At 34.7% G+C, this 25,480-nt stretch overlaps 1 long non-coding RNA gene across 1 annotated transcript in view; it reads left to right on the forward strand.

The window, feature by feature from the left end:
* The first annotated feature begins 24,470 nt into the window (after positions 1-24,470).
* The window catches only part of LOC123565602 (uncharacterized), a 31,291-nt gene continuing 30,281 nt past the window's right edge, over positions 24,471-25,480 (forward strand). The window contains exon 1 of the long non-coding RNA XR_006689140.2: positions 24,471-25,159. This is a non-coding gene — a long non-coding RNA (uncharacterized LOC123565602). The remainder of the gene's footprint in view (positions 25,160-25,480) is intronic.

Below are 25,480 nucleotides of genomic sequence, written 5' to 3' on the forward strand. Positions count from 1 at the left end.
ACTCATGTTGAACTTTATAAAGCTATCGGAGAGAGAATTGATGCCTCTCATATCAAAGGTTTACAACGGGTGCGTAAGATGCGGCGTGTTTACACGGACAACATAGAGGACAAAGTCACACTCATGTCCGAAGGGGTACCTTTAAGGGGCAAAACTATAAGGGTCTTAAACACAAACCCAGATCGTCTGGACAGCGAAAATTCTACTAAAATACGGATAAAAAATATTCCCTTATCAGTAGATGACGGTTTATTAGTAAGAACTCTTACATTACAGGGACTTGAAGTAATCTCACATTTTCGCGTAAAACTAAGAGTAAACGATAAACTGACGAACTGCGAAACGGGAGATCGCATAATCATTGTTAAAACTATTACCCTCAAGGAACCCCTACCTGCCTTTATGTCATTTGGAAAATTCAATGGCCGTGTTCTACATTTTGGCCAGAATAAAACTGACAATAGGCCAAAGAAATGTACAAAATGGTTACAGGAGGGACATGTGTTCGCGGCGTGCCCAAACGATTGGATATGTACACAGTGTAATACAAGTGGACACAAGAAAGCTGACTGCCCTGTCAGCGATTCGGAAACGGATTCAGAGAAATCGGAGTCAACACCCGAAGCCGAAAGTCAGCTGCTAAATACCGAAAAACAAACATCAAAATCGGAATGTCCTTTTCCGATATCAACAGCTGCTAGCGATAGCACGAAAATCACGGGTAAAGTAACATTCTCGGCTAATACACAACAGTCAATGGATAAATACATAACCCCGAACAAAGGAAGACAGATGAACGTGACTGACAGATCACCCCCAACACCAGTTGAAGAACTGCGAGACAAGCACTCAACTGAAACAGGGTCAAAGAGACAAAAGAAACAAAATAAAAAGAAAAAATAACTTTTTAAAATATTATGAGTTTTAAGTGTAAAGAACGAAATGTTTCACGGACAATGAATCAGATTACCGGTTTTAAACTATCACAGTATAGAAAATATGAAAATTATGATAAATATTAAAAGTAACCTTTTGAGGTTAAAATATAGATTATATATTTATATAAACAAAAACACTTAGTGCACATGTATTTACATGTACATAATTTAAGGAAACCAGACGTATGGCTAGAGTATTATAAATACAGAATATGCACTACTGAGATTGTTATATTAGATGACATGTTTATACATTAATGGACTAATAATCGTATTACTTAATAATATGTTTAGACTACTGGTCGTATTATTAAGTAGCATATCTATAAGTAGTGTTTTACAAGTTAAGTTAAACGTCATAATACTGAATAACATGCTTATTAGATTGTATATATTATTTCATACTGTTGTAAACGTAAATACATGTAATATTGCTTTTCTTTTATCAAAAGAATATATAGACGTGTGTTGTTTACAACTTATAAGCAAGCAATACATGCACGCACAAGATTTCATTTCGTTTCGTGAAATTTGCGCAACGTACTTCTAGCTTGCTAGTTTTAAGATGTGTATAGCTACCAAGTTTACGACTTTTATTCTCCATCTGATTTATTAATACGTATACGAACATAAAATAAACTTTAACATATTAAAGTGTACCAACTTTTGTACGCTACCACAACAGACGATACAATTTTATTTAGTGTATCTTCGAGAACTTATCTAAAGATACTTACGAGGTTTACGTGAACTATTATTACTATTGTATGAAGTTGTATAAATTGTACTTATTACTATAACATAAAGTTGTATAAATTGTACTTATTACTGTGACATTAAGTTGTACAAGTTGTACTTATATTGTTCTTACTCATATTATATATATGGGGTGTGCCTTTTTATTTTATCGAATGGTCTGATTATTACATATAGTCGTACATAACATAGCAAAATCTATACATTTCAATGACCTCCAAAGAAAATAGTATTTTTTCTTTTATCCATTTTATTTCTTTAAACACTCAAGGCCTTAGAGACAAATTAAAACGAGGTAGATTGATACAGTGGCTTAAGCATCAAAAATCTAATATTGTTTTTTTACAAGAAACTCATTTTTCGCAAGATTTAGAAAATGACATTGGGAATGAATTTCAGAATTGGGATTTGTATCATTCTTTTGGTAATACAAACAGTCGAGGTTGTACAATTTTGATAAGTAAGTCGCTAGATTACAACAAATTAGATGAAATATACGATACTGAAGGTAGACACGTTTTGTTAAATATTGAATTGTATGAAAATGTTTTTACACTTTTAAATATATATTCACCAAACGATAAAAAGAATAGAAATTCATTATACAAAGAAATGACCGATTTACTGATTAATTCATGCCAAGGAGTTAAAATCATAGGGGGCGACCATAATGATGTCTTATCTCATAATGATCGTATTTATAAATCAAATAATAATAAACCAAAGAATGTTCCTGTAACAAATTTGAAAAAAATGATCAAATCTCAAAATTTACTTGATATATGGAAATATAAAAATAATGATAAATCTCAATTTACTTGGAGAAGGAAAAATAGTGTAGAAAAAAGTAGAATTGATTTTTGGCTAGTTGAAAAGAACTTAATGCCTCTTATTTTCAGCACCGATATTCGTCCAGCTCTTATTCAGCACACTGATCACATGGCAATTTCTTTAAAATTAAAAGTTCCAAATACAAGAGGTAAAGGCTTTTGGAAATTAAATAATGCTCATTTAAATGATCCAGAGTATGAAACTATTATAACTAACATTATTAATTCTGTAAAATCTTTAACAATAAATAGCTTTCAAACAAAATGGGAATTATGCAAAATAGAGATACGCGACTCCTCAATAAGATTCTCAAAGGTAAAAGCTAGACAAAGGAACAACAGACTACAACAACTAGAAAAAGAACTAAAAATATTACTTTCCATACCTGATGCAAATCTAGACGAAAATACGAAGAGAAAAATCAATAAACTAGAAATCGAGATTGAATCATTATACAACCTGAAAACCCAGGGTGCTCAGATAAGGTCAAGAGTAAAATTCCTTGAAGTGAACGAAATTCAAAATATTTCCATAGCTTAGAAAAATCCAGACAAACGAAAAAGGTAATAACATCACTTAAAATTAATAATAATTCAATAACAAAAACAGAAGATATATTAAATGCAGAGGTCAACTTTTATAAATCATTATATGAATCTAAAACAAGTGCTGAAAATAACGATACTGATATTTACTTGCAAAACGCAATGCCTGAAAATGTCTTAAAAGATGAACAAGCTAACATATGCGATGGTAAATTTTCTCACGAAGAATGCTATATCGCTTTAAAAGATATGAAACTTAACAAAAGTCCAGGTCTAGATGGGTTAACCGTCGAATTCTATCTAAAATTTTGGCACTTAATTGGAAATTTAGTAACTCAATCATTAAACGAAGGATATGATAATGGGCGACTATCTAATACTCAAAGACAAAGTGTTTTCTCCTTAATTTACAAGAAAGGTGATCCAGAAAATCTAGAAAATTGGAGCCTGTTTCCCTTCTCTGTGTCGATTATAAAATAGCAGCAAGAATTTTAGCAAAGAGATTACAACATGTTCTCCCAACAATCGTTAGTTTAGACCAACAAGGTTATATAAAAAAATAGATACATAGGGTTTAACATTAGACAAATTCAAGATATTATAGATTACACAGAAATATTAAACATAGATGGAGTTATTCTATTTTTAGATTTCAAAAAGGCCTTTGACACGGTCGAATGGAGCTTGATGTTTAAAATTTTAAAACGTTGTGGCTTTGGAAATTCCTTTTTACACTGGGTTCATGTGCTTTATGCCAATATTTCAAGTTGCGTCTTAAATAATGGATGGAAATCAAATTTCTTTAAAATATCACGTGGGATTCGTCAGGGTTGTCCCTTATCAACCCTATTATTCATCATTATAGCGGAAATTCTTGCAATAAAAATACGTGATTGTGAAAACATTAAAGGTATTTCTGTAAATTATGACGGTAATGTTAGAAAAATCAAAATAACACAACTAGCACACGATACTACATTGTTTCTCAAACATGAAAATGATATCTCAGTTGCTTTACAAGTAATTGATGAATTTGGAAAACATTCTGGGTTACTACTAAATAAAGACAAAACAATTGGTCTATGGATAGGGAAGTCAAAAACGAAAATTATTAAGACTTTGAACCAAATAAAAATTGCAAATCTACATGTTAAAGCTTTAGGAATTTATTTTGGAAATGACAAAAATGAAAGTGATAAATTAAATTGGGATGAAAAGTTAGCAGCGTGCCAGTCTCTTATTAACGCTTGGAACAAAAGAAATTTGACGATGTACGGTAAAATCTTAATCATCAAGTCAATTTTATTACCCAAAATTACATATTTACTGCAAAATCTAATCCCTCCAAAGTCTGTTTTGAATGAATTCAATTCGTTATTTTTTAAGTTTCTATGGAAAGGCAAAAACGACAAAATCAAAAGAACAACAACAATCGGTCATAAATTAGAAGGAGGACTAGATATGATTGATATTTATTCCTATTACAAATCAATAACAGTTAAATGGGTTAAAAGCTTAAAAGTATTAGACAATGCAAATTGGAAACTGATACCCAAATTTTTCTTAAACCAATATGGTAAAAATTTCCTAGTATTTAATATGAATACTGATTCCTCTAAAAGTTTACCAACAACAAGTTTGTCTATTCCATCATTTTACAAAAACCTCATTGAAATTTGGATAGGATTAAAACAAACCGACAAAGCAAATACAAAAACACTAAAAACATTTTATGACATAAGGAAACAAATCATTTGGGGGAATCGTTATTTAAAACACAATGGAAAATGTTTGTTATTTCAATCATGGATTGACTCTGGCTTAATATTTATAAACGATATTATATTTGACAATGGTGAAATTAATACAAACAGTATATATCGAAAACTTATAAACAAACACAACTGGATTGCTGAGATTAGCATACTCAAAAAATCAATTCCTGGTCATTGGAAAGAAATTCTTACTTCTGAGGAGTCAATAAAATCGAAGGTAAAAACATCTTTTAATATGTACGTCAAACACAAATTAATCGAAAATACAGTAAACAAAGACATATACAATTCTTTTCTCGATGCCAAATTTAACAAACCGTACATTCACAAATATTGGGAAGAGCTATTTTCAAATAATATCAAATTGGAATCCTTTTACTATGTATGAAATAAAGTTGTAGTAGATAATCGAATAAAGCAATTTAAATATCAGACAATACATAGAATAATAGCAACAAATGCTAATCTATTTAAGTGGAACATAGAAAATAGTCCATTATGTAAATATTGTAATGAGTTTGAAGACTTTAATCACTTTTTCCTTGGTTGTAAATATTTAGATACCTTCTGGTCAAAAACTGAAGTTACATTTAATAGATGTGGTTTTAATAAATCATTTAGGAATCTGAAATGTTTGATTATTGGATACAAGATAGAACTCCGTGAATATGACAATATAAATTTATTACTAAATTGTATTTCATATTGCTTATACAAAACTTATTTTATGAGCGAAAGACGAACAAAAGTTTTAAATATTTGGAACATTTTATATTACGATATTTTAGTTTTTATCAGCTATTATGAAAATAGGAATATTAATCCGTATACTTTGAAAGCTTTTTTTAAAGAATATGTGATTGTGTATTCAAGTTACTATATAATCAAGAAAGTATTGCTCAGATGTATATCTCATATATTGTCTCATACTCAAATATCAATGTATGTTATTATAATGTATATGTTGAAATGAAAGAATAAACGGGTTGTTCCACGTTTGTGAAACAATTCCAAAAAGAAAAAAAAAAACAAACAAAAGTAGTTCTTATGGAACTTGCGTTCATTAGCAAATGATTCTAAATAATTATGTATAGAGGGTCATGTAGATTTTAGTTCGCGCCAAAAGTTGTTATTCGTGCAAAAGCTTAATTGACTAATGAAAACTTCTCACATCTTACAAAACAAGTTCATATGCACGAGTGGACACAGGACTGGGTATGATCATACAGACACGGAGTACAATACCGTGCAACGGTACACATAGTACAGACATTATACAACGAGCTACGGAGTACTAATACGACTGCTTTAAGACTATATAAGAATATACAATTAAATTTATGATAACTGAATTATTTCATCAATTTAAATAATAAAGTGAAACTAGACTCTGCTACATAGACGTTATCCTTTATCCTGCTCAATTTCTAAAATGGACTGGTCCCTCATTCAGTTTCGAAGTACCACTTATTATTCAAAGGGGCGTTCTTCAAAAAATTAGTAACTGAATAGCGAACAGTACAGTCCAAGTCATTGCACTTGCCTCCAAGGTAGGATTGCTAAAGGTTAATGGCCTGACAAGAACCTTCCATACGTAAAAATAACTATACTTGTTTTTAACGCAACGTAAATATTATATATGATATGATACTTTTCATTTCATGTAAATACGGAGATTGCTTAATCTGCCTGTTTAAGTTTTATATAGGTCTTATATATCTTACTTTTTAATACATATGTCAATTAGCTACATTCATAATTATCAATAAATATTAATGTGTCTGGAAGTGGTTATAATGTGTTTCATCCAATGTTTTGTCCGGACACGATTTTAATGACACATTATAATTTTATGACAATGTATCACTGCTAAAACTATATAATATACCAAAATAAGTTTTAGCTTAAATGTGAAAGGAGAAATGGACTGGAAAAAGAATAGTGGGGGGTGGGGCGGTATTTTTATAGGAGTATGTTCAATTTCATGCACACTAATGACACTTGAAGAAGATATGGACAGCGCTATGACTTCCATGACAATAGTAAGAACATTGGGGATAAAGGGAGGCAGTCTAGAATAGAAATGCTCGTACTTCAAAACAAACAGAATGAAAATGACGCAGTAAGACAATGAGTGGTGACTTTGAATGGTATATGTACTTGATGTTGCTGCTGTGGTTGTTGCAGAAAGAAACCTTCACTAACGGCAATATGCTCGTATTCATTACATCAGCAGTGTAACGACAGAGAAACGGAAACGGCATCAATAGAATTGGAGTGCAAAATTGATGTGAAAACAAGGAAATGTACTGAAGAACTATCTATAGAACAGAGTAGGGCGTCGCCTTTGTTGACATCTACAATGAAAGGATACAGTCGTGCATTGTGACTTATTATTTCAAGGCGGTGTCTCACTATGTTCCTTTATTTGTTCGTTTTCTTTTCACCCAAAGTCGTGATCAGTGTGTGCCGACCGTTAGTTGCATTGTAGGTCAGGTAATTCTGATTATTATTTGTACTTGTTGTCGGAAGAAACCTTCACCAGTAGTAATATGCACTGACGTCCCGGTGTAGCTTAAATGTACAGTGATTTAAGGGATAAATGAATGTTTTAAAGTGAAATGAATGTATTTCTATATATCTATTATCGTACTGAATTACCAATGCATAACAATCATTCCTTATTTGATTATAAACTATGTTTAGCACTGAGCAGTAAACACTATCCCTAAAACATAAAAAGTAAATTCAGAAGATCCGTTTTATGTTCTTAGACTTTCATACACAATTAGAGCGGTGTCCGTTTCGACGCACACCTCTGTACTGTATTAACAATGCATTTTCCTTTGTCTCAATGACCAATTTTGATTCGAAAATTAAATTTAGACAAAAAAAAATGTTGGAGATGTCTTTGTAACACAAAATGTGATAGGAGAACTGCTTCTTTTATGATTAACAAAACCTAGAGCTTCATAGATTTTCAACAGTGTGCTGATTGTTGACACAAATCGGTGGACTTCCATAGAAAACGGATATCAAATGCATTCAACATTCAGCATTGGGCAGTAAACAAACACATAAGGAACGCTTGTTTCTGCTAACACTATCCAAAAAACATAAATAAGAAGTTCTAAGACTTTGATACACAGAGGCAGCGGTGTTTGTTTCGACGCACAACTTTTCCATTGTCACAATGACCATTACGATTAAAACATTTAATTCAATCAAAGACATGATGGATCTGTCTTTGTAACACAAAATGTAATACAATAAACAGCTTCTTTTCTGATTTTCAAAGTATGCGCACAATTTTGATGCTAAACAACCGATTTCTAACAGTACACGTTCAAAGCTTTATCAGTTACTTGATGCATCTTTGATTAGGTATGTGCAAGGCGTAAACAAACACTTAACTGTTGAGAAAACAGAATATTGTCTGAAACATGCACTTTCCCAGCCAAACACTATTGCATTCTGATCTAAAGCGTTGTGAACATTTGTGATGCAAACCGCCTTATTTCAATAAATGCAAGTTTTCAAAATTCTGTAAAATTACACAAGGCTTCGTTGATTTAGTATGTGCAAGGCATTAAACTATAATGAAAATATTTAGAGCAATCTGCGAAACAACTATGACGTCCAGAATCAATTCACGGCGTCCAACGTACAGACAGTACAGTCAAAACTGTGCATTGAACAAAATAAAAGTAAAAAGTTCCCTCATTTTTCGACGCCTTTTCGAATTCTTTAAATGATTTGGAATTATTAAAATGAAAACGTAAGTGTATTTTGTGGTAGCGAATACCACTAGTTTTGCTTTGATAAGTTTGTTGTGGAAATAAACACTTTATCTTGACTTTTTCTTCACGCAACGGCATGTATGCAGTAATGACGCAATTTCTGTCAAAGTTTGAGACCATATATTTTGCTAACGCATGGATGGAAAAAAGATCACTTCTAGGAAAAGAAAGCCAGTTCCCTATCTCATTCAATTCTGAATAGAAATTTATGTTCTTGGTGTCATTCTGTAGGCAAACCCTTTCTTGCTTTATGGTTAATTTGTCACAATTAACAAAATTGGGAAAGGACGTAATTTTTTGCTCAAAAATTACAGTCCACAGGAAACAACAAAATGGCCGCGCCGTTAAAATACAAGTACATGTTGCGGTGATTATTGTCTTCAAGCTGTAGCAAAATTAAAAATGGCGGCCAGCCAAAGCTAGATGATGAATTGATGGCGTTTGAAATAGGTTTTGGTATGCCGCTAGGTGAAATTTCTAGACTTATGGTAACTTGACAGAGAAAACCAAGATGGCGTCACGAAATTAGGGTTGGTCACATTATTTACTCTTATAGACGATATGCTGCTACAGGGGTCTAAAGATGCATTTTAATCATTTAACACACACATGAACACTTGTGAAAATGCTTTTAACTTATAAAAATATATAATCAAATGTTCTGAAACTCACCATGAAATCTAGTCAATTTTTGTGCGCATTTTGCAGAAAAGTTATGTATCCAAACTGGAAAAAAATTATATCCTCATATCTTAGAATGTGTCCTTCAGGTGCTCCACCTATGGACAAAAGAACTTATCCACTGAGTTTTATGCTATTTGCTCTGGAATTGCATCAGTAAATTATAAATTTCTTTATTTTACACCCTAAAATGTTGAAACCTGCTTGCAGTATGAGGGTCGTTAAAAAATTCAAAGTACATGTTATTGATGTAAGTTTACTTTGTCTTTATTTCTGAGACTTTACATCCTCACATATAAAGAGTTTTGAGTGATGTGTTCATTTCTTAGTAATTCTACATTGTTTGTATTTAAATTTTATAAAACGTTTACAATCTTTTCAACCTTTGTCCTAGTTGAAATGTGTTTGCTACTGTTTGAATAACCCTCAATGTCAAAACTTTACTGACTTGCATGGAAATCTCATGGAAAGTGTGGATCTTAGGCCATACTAAATTAATGTATGTTTAATGTAATTGATAAAGTACATTTTCTTGATTTTCTGTTGCCTCCAAAAAGTACAGAGACAGTTTAGATAAGGATTTTTTTTCATTTGAACATGAAAGGGTAATAAAATATAATATAATATACCCAAAATTAGCTATGTTTAGGTTAATTTTCCATTCATAGGACTGGGTGAGTTTTACAATAAACATATTTTTGGAATTGCATAGCCCCTTGTTACTGAATTTATTTGCAACACAATATTGAAATTTATAATTTACTGATGAAATTCCAGAGCAAATAGCATAAAACTCAGTGGATATGTTCTTTTGTTCATAGGTGGAGCACCTGAAGGACACATTCAAAGATATGAGGATACAAATTTCTTTCAGTTTGGATACATAACTTTTCTACAAAAATTGACTAGTTTTCATGGTGAGTTTCAGAACATTTGATTTTATAATTTTATAAATAAAATGCATTTTTACAATTGTTTATGTGTGTGTTAAATTATTAAAATGCATCTTTAGACCTCTATAGCAGCATATTGTCTATAGGGATAAATAATGTGACCAACCCTAATTTTGTGACGCCATCTTGGTTGTTAATGTCAAGTTACCTTATTTTCAATGATTTGTTGTTTGAAAAAAATATATAAGCATTTTGAACGATTGAAGATGAATTATTTTAATGTTTTAAAGTCACTGGATGCATGTTTTCACCCATCACATTGATTGTCATTTAAACTGCTGAACAAGTCGTTCTGAGACGTTCACTTGTACATAATAGAAATATTTTAGACCAGATTTTGTCTTATTTAATGTGTGTGAACATGAATAACTACTTTGGCAGAATGAATTATCAAATCGCACTGATTTGCTTCTTTTTCTTCAGAGCACTGTGATGTGATGTGATGTGTGCTGGCTACGGTGTTCAAGTTTTACAAGCATATTGAGGTGGTGTGATGCAAACTTTCCACAGCAGTGTTATGGAGATAAAATCAGGTATTCATTTCACAAATACTGAGCAGATATATTGAATTCCAACAGATACAATGCCATTTCAGCTTGATAAATTCTGTAAGGTTGTAGAGACTTTGCTACATTTGATTTTGTGTGATGCAGAAATCATTGAAATATGAACACTGATTTCATTTTTTCAGTGGGTTGTTGTGAAGTGGTAATCTGCCAAGATATTCAAGTTCTACTTATCTATAGCTGTATGACAGCATATTTCTTGAAAAGAAATCAGATATTTATTTCACAAACATCTTTGCAGATATCTTGATTTTCAAGAAACTTTTTTTTTTACATGGAATTACTTTCAAAAAAATACAAAACTTATTCACTTTCATTTAAAAATTTGAAATACATTTCAGTGTCACATATATTCATTTTCTATTAGAGGCTGCCTAAATAGTGACCGAATGCTGAAGACTGTGTTGATAGTGCTGTGCGCTTATTTACAGAACAAATATAGACTTTTTAACCATTTGAAAAATAGGTAATAATAGACTGTGATGTACTTCATATTTGCATGTATTGTTTGAAATTGAAATTTGCCCATACAAGAGTCAATGCCCGTAAAAGAGGCACAGTTTTGCATGTTGAGTTTGTCTTCATTTATCAATGATTCTAATAGTCACTAGAGAAAAGTACTCCGAGATGAAGGTTTAGTGATGGTTTGTCTGTATCATAAGACTTTATCATGTCCCCTCTCCGTATTTAATACTATACCGACTGGTTTGCCATATTAAGATATACGGGTATTTACCTGTGTGAATGAACAAGTTCACTCATGCTGGTTGTGCCTTTTGCATATCTAGTGTACTTGACAGACACATTTGGTCTATCATCTCGGAGATACATGATAAGATCAAGCAAGGGTCTTTGGCAAATATAGCATGAGACGTTTAAAAAAACTACTTTAGTCAATCTTAAAACATCATTTCACTCACATTTTACACTGAACATTGTGCAGGGCAGACAGACTTTCAAAACTTCAACACTTAGCAAAACAAAATTCTGACTTCTGATTGATCACTTTTTCGCAAACGTCTCATTTTGTCTTTGCCACCGAGCCCTATGCATAATCCAAACATGATTTTGCATCGAAATTCAATCAGTTCAAAGCCTCTGATACCTTACAATTCATCTTCTGGATGTGAAAATAAAGAGATAACTCTACATGCACGTGAATAAAGAGATAACTCCTGTCAAACTTTATAAGATAGAAGAAGTTACTCAAAGGTTTGAAATTGAATGCTTTTCGATGTAATAGAACGATGTTGGAATTTGATGGTTAGAATATTATCTTTGTTCTTACATAACGTTGAGCATTTTTCTCCTCCCTTGTTTGGTTTTTTTCTGACTGGCACGGGCAAAGCGTTAATGCTGGTGGTCGACTCTATATTTGGCGAGGCAGCGAAGCCGGTATGGGGCATTATTTTGCCCGACGTTGCGAGATTTCATGGACAGGGATTTGATGCTTTTGCTCCAGCAAAGGGAAGCACGATGTTCCCTCCAGTGAGATGTGCGAACACACTCTTTGGTTGTCTAAATGTCCGGACGCCGCAGTTAGTGTATGGGGAAAAGCATCGAATGTCTGCCTATGATACAGATCTCGCATTGAAATCATGTCATACTACATTTGATGCGTTTTCTCCTCTTACTTATTACGCATCTGTAATACAAAAGGTTATGGTAAAAAACATGATGTTAACATGATGTTGAAATTTTGTCCTCCTCCTTTTATGGAGCATTTTCTTCCTACGCATCTGTGAAATTGCTATCAATGCAAAAGGTCATGATTTTAATTTTGTCTTACTACTATGCTTTTTCTCCCTATTCGTATCAGTAGAAAAAAACACCATGATGCCAACATGATGTTGAAAATTTCTTTAAATGCGTTGAATATTGTCTTACCATTGGGCTAAGTTGCAGTAACAAATTCATGTTTGGTCTGATAGCAATTTGTTCAATGTTGGAGAAACATCTGTTGAGCCAGTAGTAGAACTATAAGGAACGTCAAAGCATTGTTATTCATGTATGCCTGGACAAATTTGACAAAACAGTTCACTTGCATAGTTTTTCATTAATAACAGCATTTCTAATATTTGAAAACATGTTTGGTCAGAAAGCATCAGTGACTGTATGTGATTCTGTATAATTTGGGAGAGACAAATCGGCTAAGGTGGTCCATACTCATTGTTTTGTAGTATTAATGGGAAACTTGGCAATTGGCATTTCAAGTATTAAGCACACATCAGTGGGACCTAAATATGCCAGATCGAGCCATTTCATGTTTCCACCCATTTTGCGAGAGCACTGCAAAAACCCGTCCGCTCTCTACGGCTGCACAATCGTTCATGTGACCATTTACGACTTAAAAAATATGCTTGATGCCGACTGGTCAGTTACATTCAGTGTAGACTCGTTCTCTGGGGCGAAAAGACGTTGGAAGCTATCAGCTAATCAATACGTTTTGTGAAGTCACGGCGTTTGTTAATTTTGGCAGGCCTATAAAAGCAGCTGCACTAGCTCAGTTGTTCTGATGGTTGCTTTCACCATGACAATTTCAAGGTGTTTCCACGTCGGTTTGTTTAAAATGTTTCTTTTGCGTTTGGATTAAGTTCGTTGTAACAAGAGTACAAGACAGAATAAAAATGCCTTTGGTGAGTACTCGGCAAAGTTGCGTCGCTGTTAGGATTAGGTTAGGACAAAAAGACTGGGAACGTACAATAGCATCGCGATGCCAAGTCTTTGTTCGGCTAGAACTTGATCCGGGGTTTCGATCAATTGAGAATGTCCGATGTTCGGTGTATTTCGGTCAGGGCGAGAATATTCGATATATCGAAAATGGAAAGACGCCGACCTTCTGTCCCAGTCATTCCGAACAATATCTTTCCAGCCTAAAATAGCCGGAGTTCTCCTTTGATTGAAATGACACTCGAGACTTAATCTCGAGGTCGTCTGAGTGTCTACTGTTTGCGTCTTGCATCAACTTGATGCTGCACACCGGCATTGATGGTCATGATCGTTCAATGCATTTTAAGATCGCCAGAATATGCGATGGCCAATTAACGAACCACATTTTTTCTTCATCTTTTTTGTATGTTAGGAGCAATGACGAGTTGTTTGGGACGTGAGCGACGGGACCTATGCAGCATTAGTTTGTATAAGGTATTTAGACTATAGCGTTAAGATACATAGATATGCTAGTTAAGTCTTAGTTGCTAGTTGTTAAGACAAGTTATGCACAACTTATTTAGCAACTAATCTCCCTCCACAGGACTTGGTCACTTTTATCATTGGTGGTGGAGTACGACAAGCGGCGTTTTCGTATCCTTACTTGTTTAGTTTTATTTAGGAAAACGACGCTTGGCTTGCTCTTACTGCTACATGATAGTGAAAGTGACATAAAAAATTCAGAACTTTGGCAAATAAAAGAAAAAGAATACTAATGCTAATGGACTGAATAGCAACCGATATTACTGGGGTCGGGCTGAAGTTTAAGAAGAAAGGACACCTAGAAGTATGGAGATGTCATTTCACCAGTTTTATGCTATAGTGAGGTAATGCACAGAAGCATAAGGAACCGCTTCTGACCATCATGAGACGTTATATGCTTTGAAAAGTAGGAATCTCCTCGTTTATTGACAGGATCTGGCATTTTATGTCCGCTATCGATTACTAAACAGGGTGTGCAAATCAGCTCTACCACAAACCTCTAGCGTCAACCGAGTACAAAAAGCGCCCGTCTCTGGTGTAAGTAACATCGAAATTTCAAGACTTTGGCAAACATAATTTCTTTCTCTTTTCATAAAATTCAAAACCATTAATAGACCGAGCAGCAACCGGAAGTTTTCTTCAACCTGACTTTCGTAGATCGGCGCGGGTAAACTCTCAATGGTGTCTCAAGCCCGAGTCTGGACTTGGTAGGCGACGAAACCGGTATGGGGAATAAGTTTGCCCGTCGTCGCGATGATTGTCCACAAGCTATAACATGACAAATCCACGTTCCTAGGAAGAACACAGTTTTTTTTTCAATTGAGATGTTCGCTACTACATATGAACAGCTTTGTTGCCCAATTAGTTTGCCCGTCACCGCAATGGTTGTCCACAAGATGTAAAATGACAAGACTACGTTCCTAGGAAAAACAATGCTTCTCAATTGACATATTCGCTACCTCTTTCGAACAGCTTTGTCGCCCAAGCATTGCGGCAAGTATCGAGGATTGGTATGACAATGTCTTGTAAATTTGAAAGTGACTTTGGCTTCTACTTCTACACACACTCTCTCTCTCTTCTATCATTTTGCACACTATCACAAATTTCTTTTAATGCGACCATGTTTCGAGGCCTTGTCATATAGAGTTTCTATGCAAATACATTTGGATTCTAAGATGACAATGCTCTCCAAACATGCCCGTGACAACTCTGGACGAACGCAAAAACGCAGAAATTTAGTACTGCTTACGATTTGTAGCTCTCTTGTCTCATATGTTGCAGTTAATGTTTTCGAACTGATATTACAGTGTCGAAGGAATACGTCGGCTCTTACATCTAGCCGATGTCTCTCTAGCTTACTATTTTATTGAAATACGAAATGTCACTACATGCTGGTAATTTGAACACGATATTTTTACATACCGAATGGCATAGATGCTAACATAAGGCCAACCATTTTGCAATAGAATTCATTTAGTTGTAAAGCAAAAGCAATGATCACTTTTGAAATAATTCATGTAAATGGTTTGTCATATATTCTTGTTTGTTAAATGTTTTTATACTATTAATGAAAGTGGTTGAACACATATGTGTTTTGAGCCGATGGTAAATTGTCAACACTTGTGTCAAATTCATGAGTTACCAGGTTGAGTTCACAAATGTATCACGTTGTATACTCAAAGCCATTAAGCTATGTTCTGGTGTTCAAACAATGGTTGTTGTTTACGCTGATTAGAAGAAGGATACCGAAATTATGATTTTCCTTATTGATTTTTTTATTAGAAATTATGTATTGTTCGTTCTTAGTTTGTATCATATAATAAGTGTCTGGACTTATGGCCAAACATAAGACCAATAGACAAAACAAAGCAGAGTATTGTGTTAGCATTGCATTGTCATCATAATATGTCAATAGAAATAGCATCAGTCAGTTCTTCAGTCGGTAAATCTCATTCTCACACTAGATCCTACTTTTGCTATGCAAGGAGAAAAAATGCCCTTTGCTTTAAAATTATCGACACAGTATTTACAAAAGGTGTATCCACCAGGCACAAGTGTGTGTTCTTTTCGAGCTGACTAACAGATTATAAACAACAACAGTACATTCCTTGCCCATTTTTCAGATTAAAAATAAAATATCTCTAATGGGAAACTAAAAGTTAATTTTCCCTTTTCTTCCAGAGTATTTCGGACAATGTATGACACATTTTGTTCCATTGAGACACTTCATGCCTGTTCGTTCTTTTTACAATAAGAGAAGATGTTGTGCTTGCTTGACCATAAGACACTACATGTGATTTGAACGTACGTCCAATCTTATTGTGTTGAGAAATTTCATGCTGTTCGTTCTTTTTACATGTGATTTGAACGAACGTCCGATCTTGTACAATTGACACACTTTCTGCTAGGATGATGTGCTTGCTTTATTGAGATATATGAGACACTACATGTGCTTTGAACGAAAGTCCAATATTGTGCAATGGTATCATTTAGACACTTTATGCCTGTTTGCTATTCTTACTATAAGAGAAGATTATGTGTTTGCTTGACTGTGAGACACTACATATGATTTGAACAATCATCCGAGGTTGTTCAGTTGGTGCAATTGATGCCTGTTTGATCTTTTTACAATTAAAGACTGAGTATATAGTAATTAAACTGTTCTGTCTAGATATATAAGCATGTACTATCAAGTCCATCGATTTCCTATTCTCTATACTCAATATCGATTATATAGACGATGAGGAGACAACTCTTGGTTAGGAAGATGGTAGAACAGTGTGTCAGACCTAGATTTGAGACAATTAAAGATGATGTGCTTGCTTGACTATGAGACACTACAAGTGATTTGAACAACAAATGAGACACTTCATCCTTGTTCGTTTTCAATTTGACCAAAGTACTTGATCTTCTAAACGAAGATCTGAGGATGACCAGTTCACATTCGTCTTCGTCGTTTTGGATTTCCAATAAAGCTATTTTTCTTTTCGCAAATCTAGTTTTATTTGAACCAATCAGACGACTTGTTTGAATGTGAAAGAGTAAGACATATGTGCAGTCAGTCCAGTGCTCGAACCCAGGACCACTCGTTTACTAAGCAAGTGCCCTACCGTCTAAGCTAACCGGCTATCTGAACTTTTACGACATAAAAATTGTTATTATCAAAAACCTAGGCTAAATATAGGTTTTTTAAGCTTGCAAAATGTTGGAAGTAAGCCTTTGATTGGCTAGCGGAAGGGTCGTCAGAACGAGGCTATCAATATTTCGTCTTTAGATCTTAAGCTTAGTGTAATAGGAGATTTACATAAGTCAGATTGGTTCGTTCTAAGGTGATGTGCTTGCTTGGCTGAGATATATGAGACACTACATGTGATTTGAACGAACATCCGATCTCGTTAAATTGAGACACTTCGTGCCTGTTCATCATAAGCTGATGTGCTTCCTTGACTCAGATATATAAGTCACTAAATGTGATCTGAACGAACGTCCGGTCTAGTACAAATGAGACACTTCATGCTAAGATGAAATGCTTGCTTGGCCGAGATATTTTAGATACTACATTGCCTTTGAATGAACGTCCGATCTATCTTGTTCAATGGTTTTATTGAGACACTTAATTTTAAGATGATGTACATGCTTGACTGAGATATATCAGACCCTACATGCGATTTGAACGAACGTCCGATCTTGTTCAATTGAGACACATCATGCCTGTTCATTCTTTTTATAATTACAGAAGAAGAGCACCTTTGCAAAGCTGTGGCTCGAAAAGGGCGACCTGCCTGACTTGTCGTGTTCATCTTTATGAGACACTAGATGTGAATTAAACGAACGTCCGACCCTTTCCAATGAGATCATTGAGACACTTCATGCCTGTTTGTTCTTTTTACATAAGAGATGGGGATAGCCCTTTCTCAGTCTTGGCACTAAGAAGGGCTCTTTACAATAAGAAAAGATTATTTGCTTGCTTGACTTGTCCTTTAGATATATATGTAAGATGTGGACACATAACGAAAGTGCCCAATATGTTGAGTATAAGGAGAGGTCGTGTCAAAACATGTCGGTCCTAGATATGTCAAATAAACACATGCACACAACATGATTTTGGTTTTAGTTATTTATTGATTAACTAATCAGACAAATCAGAACCTAGATTGGGCTGAAATAGTCCTTCAGGTAGTCCTTTAGAAGATTTGGTTGTGGTAGCTTGCCGATATCAGATGATTTATCAGGATACAATGACTTGTTTATGGTAACACTGATGATAATCCGCTAAGAATGTAACAAAGTGTAGATATCATAACCTTCGAAACCATTGTGAATAGAAACATTGAAATTTGTTGTGGGTGATTTTAAGATAACTGTGTACTTGAAGTGATTGTTTTCCCAGCAAGCATGACTATATCGGCCCGATATAGGTATAATGTCTGAATGTCGGTAAAATGTGCCGATGTAGGGCCGACGTCGGGCCATTGTAGTCCCGCAAAATATTGAAATCGGTAGATCGACATCAATCAGTGTAACATTTCGTACGTCGGATAGAAATCGGGCCGATATTGGATTCTCTAATATAACTATATTTTTCATAATATTATTGATAAATGTGAAAAGTAATCTAATTGTTTATATGTGCTAATTTATTAAGCAAATATGATGCATGCCAGAAGTAATCAAACTAGGTTCCAAACAAAATTGAAGACGGTATTTAACAAAATTTTACATGTAATAAAGGGAGGTAATAATTAAGATGAATTAAAATTTTTATGTAAAATGCCACCGTAAAAATATTTATATTTGCAAAAATATTGAAAATATAAACAGGTTTAAAATTCTAACTGAACACTTTTAAAAGTGTTAAGAATATACAAAAACCTTACGTAACTGTATAAAACAAGCTGTATATAGTTGTGAAAAATATCATATCAATAAAATCAAATAAGCACCATGCACATGATGCGAGACACATCAGTTTTCAAGAAAATTACTCTGAGAATTTGTAAAGTGTATATTTAAAGAAAAATCTGATAAAGCACTGCGTGTCACACTATTTCACGACCACGATATGAACTGCCGATATCATTTTTATGTTGGCCAAATATCGTTTTCCAATATCGGGCCAATGTCCTTATGACGTTAGCCCGATACCGGCTGCCGACGTCGGGCCGACATCATTCCTATTTTCAGCCGAAATTGAAGCCGATATCTTGCCGTTATAGAAAACGACGTTGGTTCGATATCGGGCCGATATAGAATGCTGGCTGGGTTCATCTCCAACCCCGAACATGACAAAGGATCCAATAGTCGAGGCAGATATTATTTCATGTGCTTCTTTCCTCAATCTTCTCTTCATGGCTATCTTTTGCTCGTGTCTCATATAATCGATGGGCGTATTGAAAAACTCATAAAAGTCATCATCACGTTGTTGTTCGTTTTGAATTACAATAGGTTGTTTCACTTTATCGGGAAATTTAAAGCAACATCAACGAAACTCTTTGATGATTTGTAATATTTTCATCATTTGACGCTTATATTTACCAGTTACGATCCACCTTTCTCCTTTAAGCCTCAAGAAATGCAGCATATTATAATTATGCTTCGAGTTTTTCTACTACCTTGAGCATCAGCAATATAACTTTTGTTATCATGATGCAACACTATACCAGCTGTGTCAATTTCTAAGATTTTTCGCCTATCCGTAACAGTGGTCTTACGGCAGTTGCACTGGATTGAAACAAGTACCATATAAAATCCGGCTTTCAAAAGATTCAGGTCGTGTCTTTCTTTGGATGTATATGCAACATAACGTTCAAGTGAAGATCGGGCTGTTGTTTCCAGTTTATCGCTGCTAGAGTTATGAAAGACGGGAATTTTGTATCACATATTTCACGTGTGTTCAACACGGCTGTCAGTTCAAGAATAATCAATGCTACACATATTATTCTATATGTATGTTATAACTATTTACATTTTCTTTGAAGAAATTCAATTACATCGGCAAAGCATAATATTCAATATTTCCGATCCTATTTCGATACCACAATTTGATGACGTGTCCATCAAATCAGGAGTCGATGTACGTCCATTCTTCATGATACACTTCCCCTATTTTCGCATACATTTCTCTTATTGACCAATTCCTGAACTCTTTGTGACGTTCAAGCTTCATATCATGTATTTTGGATGCTCGTAATACGCAAAGCTTTTTATTCCAGAAATCATGCAAACTCAAAGGCGTGAGTTTCTTTCCATAACGTTGGATCGTTGTTGAACACAGCATATTCAACGTTGAGTGCGAAAAGAAACAACACTAGTCATGCCTTTCATAGCTCATCACTATGAAACAAGCAGTAGCAGCCAGGTCACTGGTGCATCTATCCAAGAAGAAAATATGACACCATGTAAAACTTTGTCCAGTTTCGTCGTCAGATTTTTCTTCTTACACGAGTAGAAAGTCAGCTCCGTTTTCGATGAATTACATCTTCAATTCTCTGATTCGCTCATCTTCTGAGCAAGTCAGAGATGATCCTTCAATGCATGCACAACATAATCGATAGGCGTTGCACGATCATCACTTGTGATAAGAATGAAGTGTTTAGACAGTTCAGTATTCTCATTGATGAATTTTCCCAACAATTGATTATTGGTCTTTTCTGAAAGCAAATCGTCATAGGGTAAAACACTAAATTCATCACTGCATTTGATATTATTCAGTTGATCAGATATGTCCATCTTTGTGTTCTGAGATCAAATGATCAGCATTATTATGCTTGAAGTAAAATAGTTAACGTACAAGTTCATATAATGCGAACAAATCAACTATACGATCAATAGACAACAGTTACTCCTGTTAGAACGTAGGCGTGAGAGTCTATTTGAAGAAAACGGGGCTATATACACCCCTCTCCTTTAGTCTTTCCCGTCCCGTCTGCCTGTTTTTTTTTGTTTTGTTTTTTGATACTATATACTATAATCGTGTCTCGAAATATGAAAAAACGGGACGCAAAAACGGGGAACACAGTAAGAGAGAGTGGTGTTTGCATGGGACCCCGTTTTGCTATTTCAAACATAGTAACGTTTAGCAGATGTGATTGGTTTGCCTGACTGATGTCACTTTATAACTTTCTCAGCTTGAATTTTTTCCGTTTGAGAGCGGAGTTTTGGTACTGGACAAACTCTCGATTACCGGTAGAAAAACGTTTAAACTGCACAAAGGAATGCAGAATCTTCACAAGAAACTAAAATTTGGAAAGTCGTTCAAGCCAAGACATGACGCGCAGCTCATCATTATGTCTAACAGACATCTTTTTGAGTGCGTTGGAAGTCACTACGATCCAAAAACGAGAAGACGCTCAATGCCATGGTATAACGCCATGGTATAACGCGAAACAGCTATTCAACCGTTTTCACATCATTCGGTTGGACAATGAACGAGTACCAGAAATTTTAGACGGAGCTTCATGTATGTCGGTACATAACCAATTCTATGAACAAGATAACACCGCAAATGTTAACGACTTTCGTTCGGAGATTCCACACATTTATCAAAAATACAATCATATTCTTGAATCCAAGTTGCCCGTAACCTTAACAGATGAAGAAAGAGAAAAACTGAAGGATAGGTACTTCAATAATCTCGTCAGATATTACTCCTGGCAATCAAAGCACGTAATGAGTGAGTCAACTAATGAAAATGCGCGTTCAAACTCTACGAAGACAGACTATATTACTAACAACAAAATGGACTTTGAGTTAGACACATCGAAACAAAACTGCAGGGCTGTGCAACTTGAAGAAGGATATTTCAATTTTGTGCATAGCAAAGGACCATCATGCATAGAAGAGAGTGATGAAAGGAACGAAATGCTAGAACGGATGTAAAAAAATAACTCGAAGTGACTCGACAGAGACAGAATGCTGAGTATGCAGAAACATCATATTGGATGTAACCGTTCTTCTTTTGTTTGTTTTAAGTTGTAATGTTCAATTGTCAATAAAGCAAAGAAAACATAAACATGTGTCTCTTTGTAGTGTAGACATTAGAATGTAGATCCAATTAGTCAGCCAATTTCCTTTATTTCAAAGAATTAACTGAGACATTCAACTGCGCGTGTACTTCTCAAGCAAAAGGTAGAGACGAACGTCGCGATTTTCGAGACACGATTATAGTCTATTTGTATATATATATATAATAAGGTATATATATAATAATAAGGTAGAGTGTAGTATCGAAAAACGGGAAAATAACACTGGAAAACGGGACAGAAAAGACTAAAGGAAAGGGGTATGTATCTGTGACCCCGTTTCTAAGAATAGATCTTCCATTGAAACAGAAGTATATCTTCAACTGCGCGAGTACTTCTCAAGCAAAACGTAGAGACGAACGTCGCATACACGCATGTTAGGTCTGACTTTCAAAACGGGGCTTCGTACATATGCCACTCTCTCTTACAGTGTTCCGTCCCGTTTTCCCATCCCGTTTTCCCGTTTGTCAAGAAACGATTATAGTCCATTTATATATATACAATAAGGTAGGGTGTAGTATGGAAAAACGGGAAAATGGGACTTGAAAACGGAACGTTAACGAGTAAAGGAGAGGGGTGTGTATCTGAGACCCAGTTTCTTAAAATAGATCATACCTTGAAACAGTAGTATATCGTCAAATGTGCGTGTATTTCTCAAGCAAAACGTAGACACGAACGGCACATACATGCAAGTTTGGACTGTTCTTGAAAAGCAATTGACACATGCAACGTAAATGCATCAGTAAAAATAAGGAAAACAAACGTTAATTCCTTATTAATCTCAAGAAATACCTTCGCATCAATTTTAATCACTGTCTAGTCCTGACAACTTCATGTATGCTTTGCACTATTGGGCTTACACTTCTTGAATTCAATGTGACCCCAAAGATACTATTGCAAAGCGTCTGTCATCCCCCCCCCCCCCTATTGACTTTGTTTCGTTCATTTGAAGGATACTGCAGGGGGTTACATTTCCTCTCTAATTATTAATAGCTAAAGTTGTGTTAAATCAAAAGTTTTATAAACTCGTCAAAATATTCATTGGTCATGGGACCAAGCAGAAGAAAAAGCTCACGTTTGAGCAAACCAAAATGGGTTTTAGATTCAATGTTAATTAAAAGGTAATTTTGTTAATGAATGTGGGAACTTGTTGAAAAGATATTTTTATGCGGGAAAAGAGGAAAAATGGACTGGAAAAAGATCCCGCCCCTATAAAATCGGGGCTATTTTTTTGGGTGTTTGTCAATTTTATGCACACTTATGACACTTGAAGAAGATATGGATATGACCTTCATGACAATAGTAAGAACATTGGGGAAGAAGTGAAGCAGGCTAGAATACAAATGCCCGTACTTCGAAACAAACAAAATGAAAATGATGCAGTAAGACAATGAGTGGTGACTCTGATTGGTATTCTTACTTGATGTTGCTGTTGTGGTTGTTGAAGAAAGAAACCTTCCCCAGTGGCAATATGTTCGTATTGATCACATCAGCACAGTAACAGCAGAGGTAAGAATACGGCATCAATAGAATTGCAGTGCAAAGCTGATGTGGAAACATGGAAATGTACTTAATTACTATCTACAGAACATAATGGGGCGTCGCCTTTGTTGACATCTACAATGAAAAGACGCAGTCGTGTATTGTGACTTCATTTCAAGGTGATATCCCACTGTGCTCCTTTTGTTCGTTCTCTTTTCGGAAAAAGTCGTGATCAGCCTTTGCCGACCGTTGGTTACATTGTAGGTCTGGTAGTTCTGATTGATTTTTGTACTTGTTGTCGAAAAAAAAAAAACTTCACCAGTAGTAATATGCACTAATGTCCCGCTGTAGCTTGAATGTACAGTAAATAAAGGGATAAATGAATGTTTTCAACGTGAAATGAATGCATTTCTATTATCGTACTGAATTACCAACGCATAACAATCATTGATCGATGTATGATTGTTAACTATGTTTAGCACTGAGCAATAAACACGAACACGAATTTTTGTTTCTGGTAACACTATCCCTAAAACATTAAAAGTAAATTTAGAAGATCCGTTATATGTTCTTAGACTTGCATACACAGTTAGAGCGGTGCCCGTTTCCACGCACACATGTGTACTGTATTAACAATGAATTTTCCTTTGTCTCCATGACCAATTACGATTTGAACATTTAATTCAGACAAAGCAATTTTTGATCTGTCTTTGTTACAAAAATGTAAAAGCAGAACTGCTTCTTTTATGATTTACAAGCAAATCCTATAGCTACATAGATGTTCAACATTGTGCTCAATTTTGACGCAAAACGGTGGACTTCGATAGAAATCGGATATTAATGGCATTCAACATTTCGCATTTGGGTAATAAACTAACACATAAGGAATGCTTGTTTCTTGTAACACTATCCAGAAAACATAAATAAGAAGTTCTAAGACGTTGATACACATTGGCAGCGGTGTCCATTTCGACCTTCAACTTTGAACATTAACAACAATGAATTTTCCTTCGTCACAATGACCATTAAGATTGAAACATTTAATTTAAACTAAGAAATGTTGGATCTGTCTTTGTAACACGAAATGTAGTACAATAACTGCCTCCTTTCTTATTTAAAAACAACTCATAGAGGTGCACAGATTGTCAGCATTGCGCACAATTTTGACGCGAAGCAACATTTTTCAGTAACAGTACACGTTCAAAACTTTATCAGTTTCATGACACATCTTTGGCTAGATATGTACAAGGCGTAAACAAATAATTGACTGTCGATCAAACAGAATATTCTCAGAAACATGCACTGTTGCATTCTGATCTAAAGCGTTGTGCCCATATGTGATGCAAAACAACATATTTCACTAAATGCACATGTTCAAAATTCTGTAAAATTACACAATGCTTCATTGATTTAGTGTGTGCAAGACATTAAACACCATAATGACAGTAATTAGAGTAGTCTGCGAAACAACTATAACATTCAGAATCAATTCACCGCGCCCAACGTACAGATAGTACAGTCACAACTGTGCATTAAACAAAATGAAAGTGAAACGTTCTTTTGGTTTTTTGGAGCATTATCGAATTGTTTACAGGACTTGGAATTATCAAAATGAAAAGGTAAGTGTATTTTGTGGTAGCAAATACCACAAGTTTCAGTTTGATCAGTTTGTAGTGGAAATAAACACTTTATTTTTACTTTTCACGCAACAGCATGTGTGCAGAAATGACGCCATTTCTGTCAAACTTTAAAACCTTATAATGTGCTAACGCATGGATGGAAACAGTATCTCTTTGAGGACAGGAAAGCCAGATCCCTAGCGTTACAAATGCATGCAAAGTTTTCATCATGAAACATTTGGTTATGTATATTTGTTCACCATGAACATTGTCCAAATTCATGTGAAATGCTCCCGAAAATAAGTGATGTTGAAACGTGAA

This window comes from Mercenaria mercenaria, chromosome 8 (genome assembly GCF_021730395.1).
Source record: "Mercenaria mercenaria strain notata chromosome 8, MADL_Memer_1, whole genome shotgun sequence".
NCBI lineage: Eukaryota > Metazoa > Mollusca > Bivalvia > Venerida > Veneridae > Mercenaria > Mercenaria mercenaria.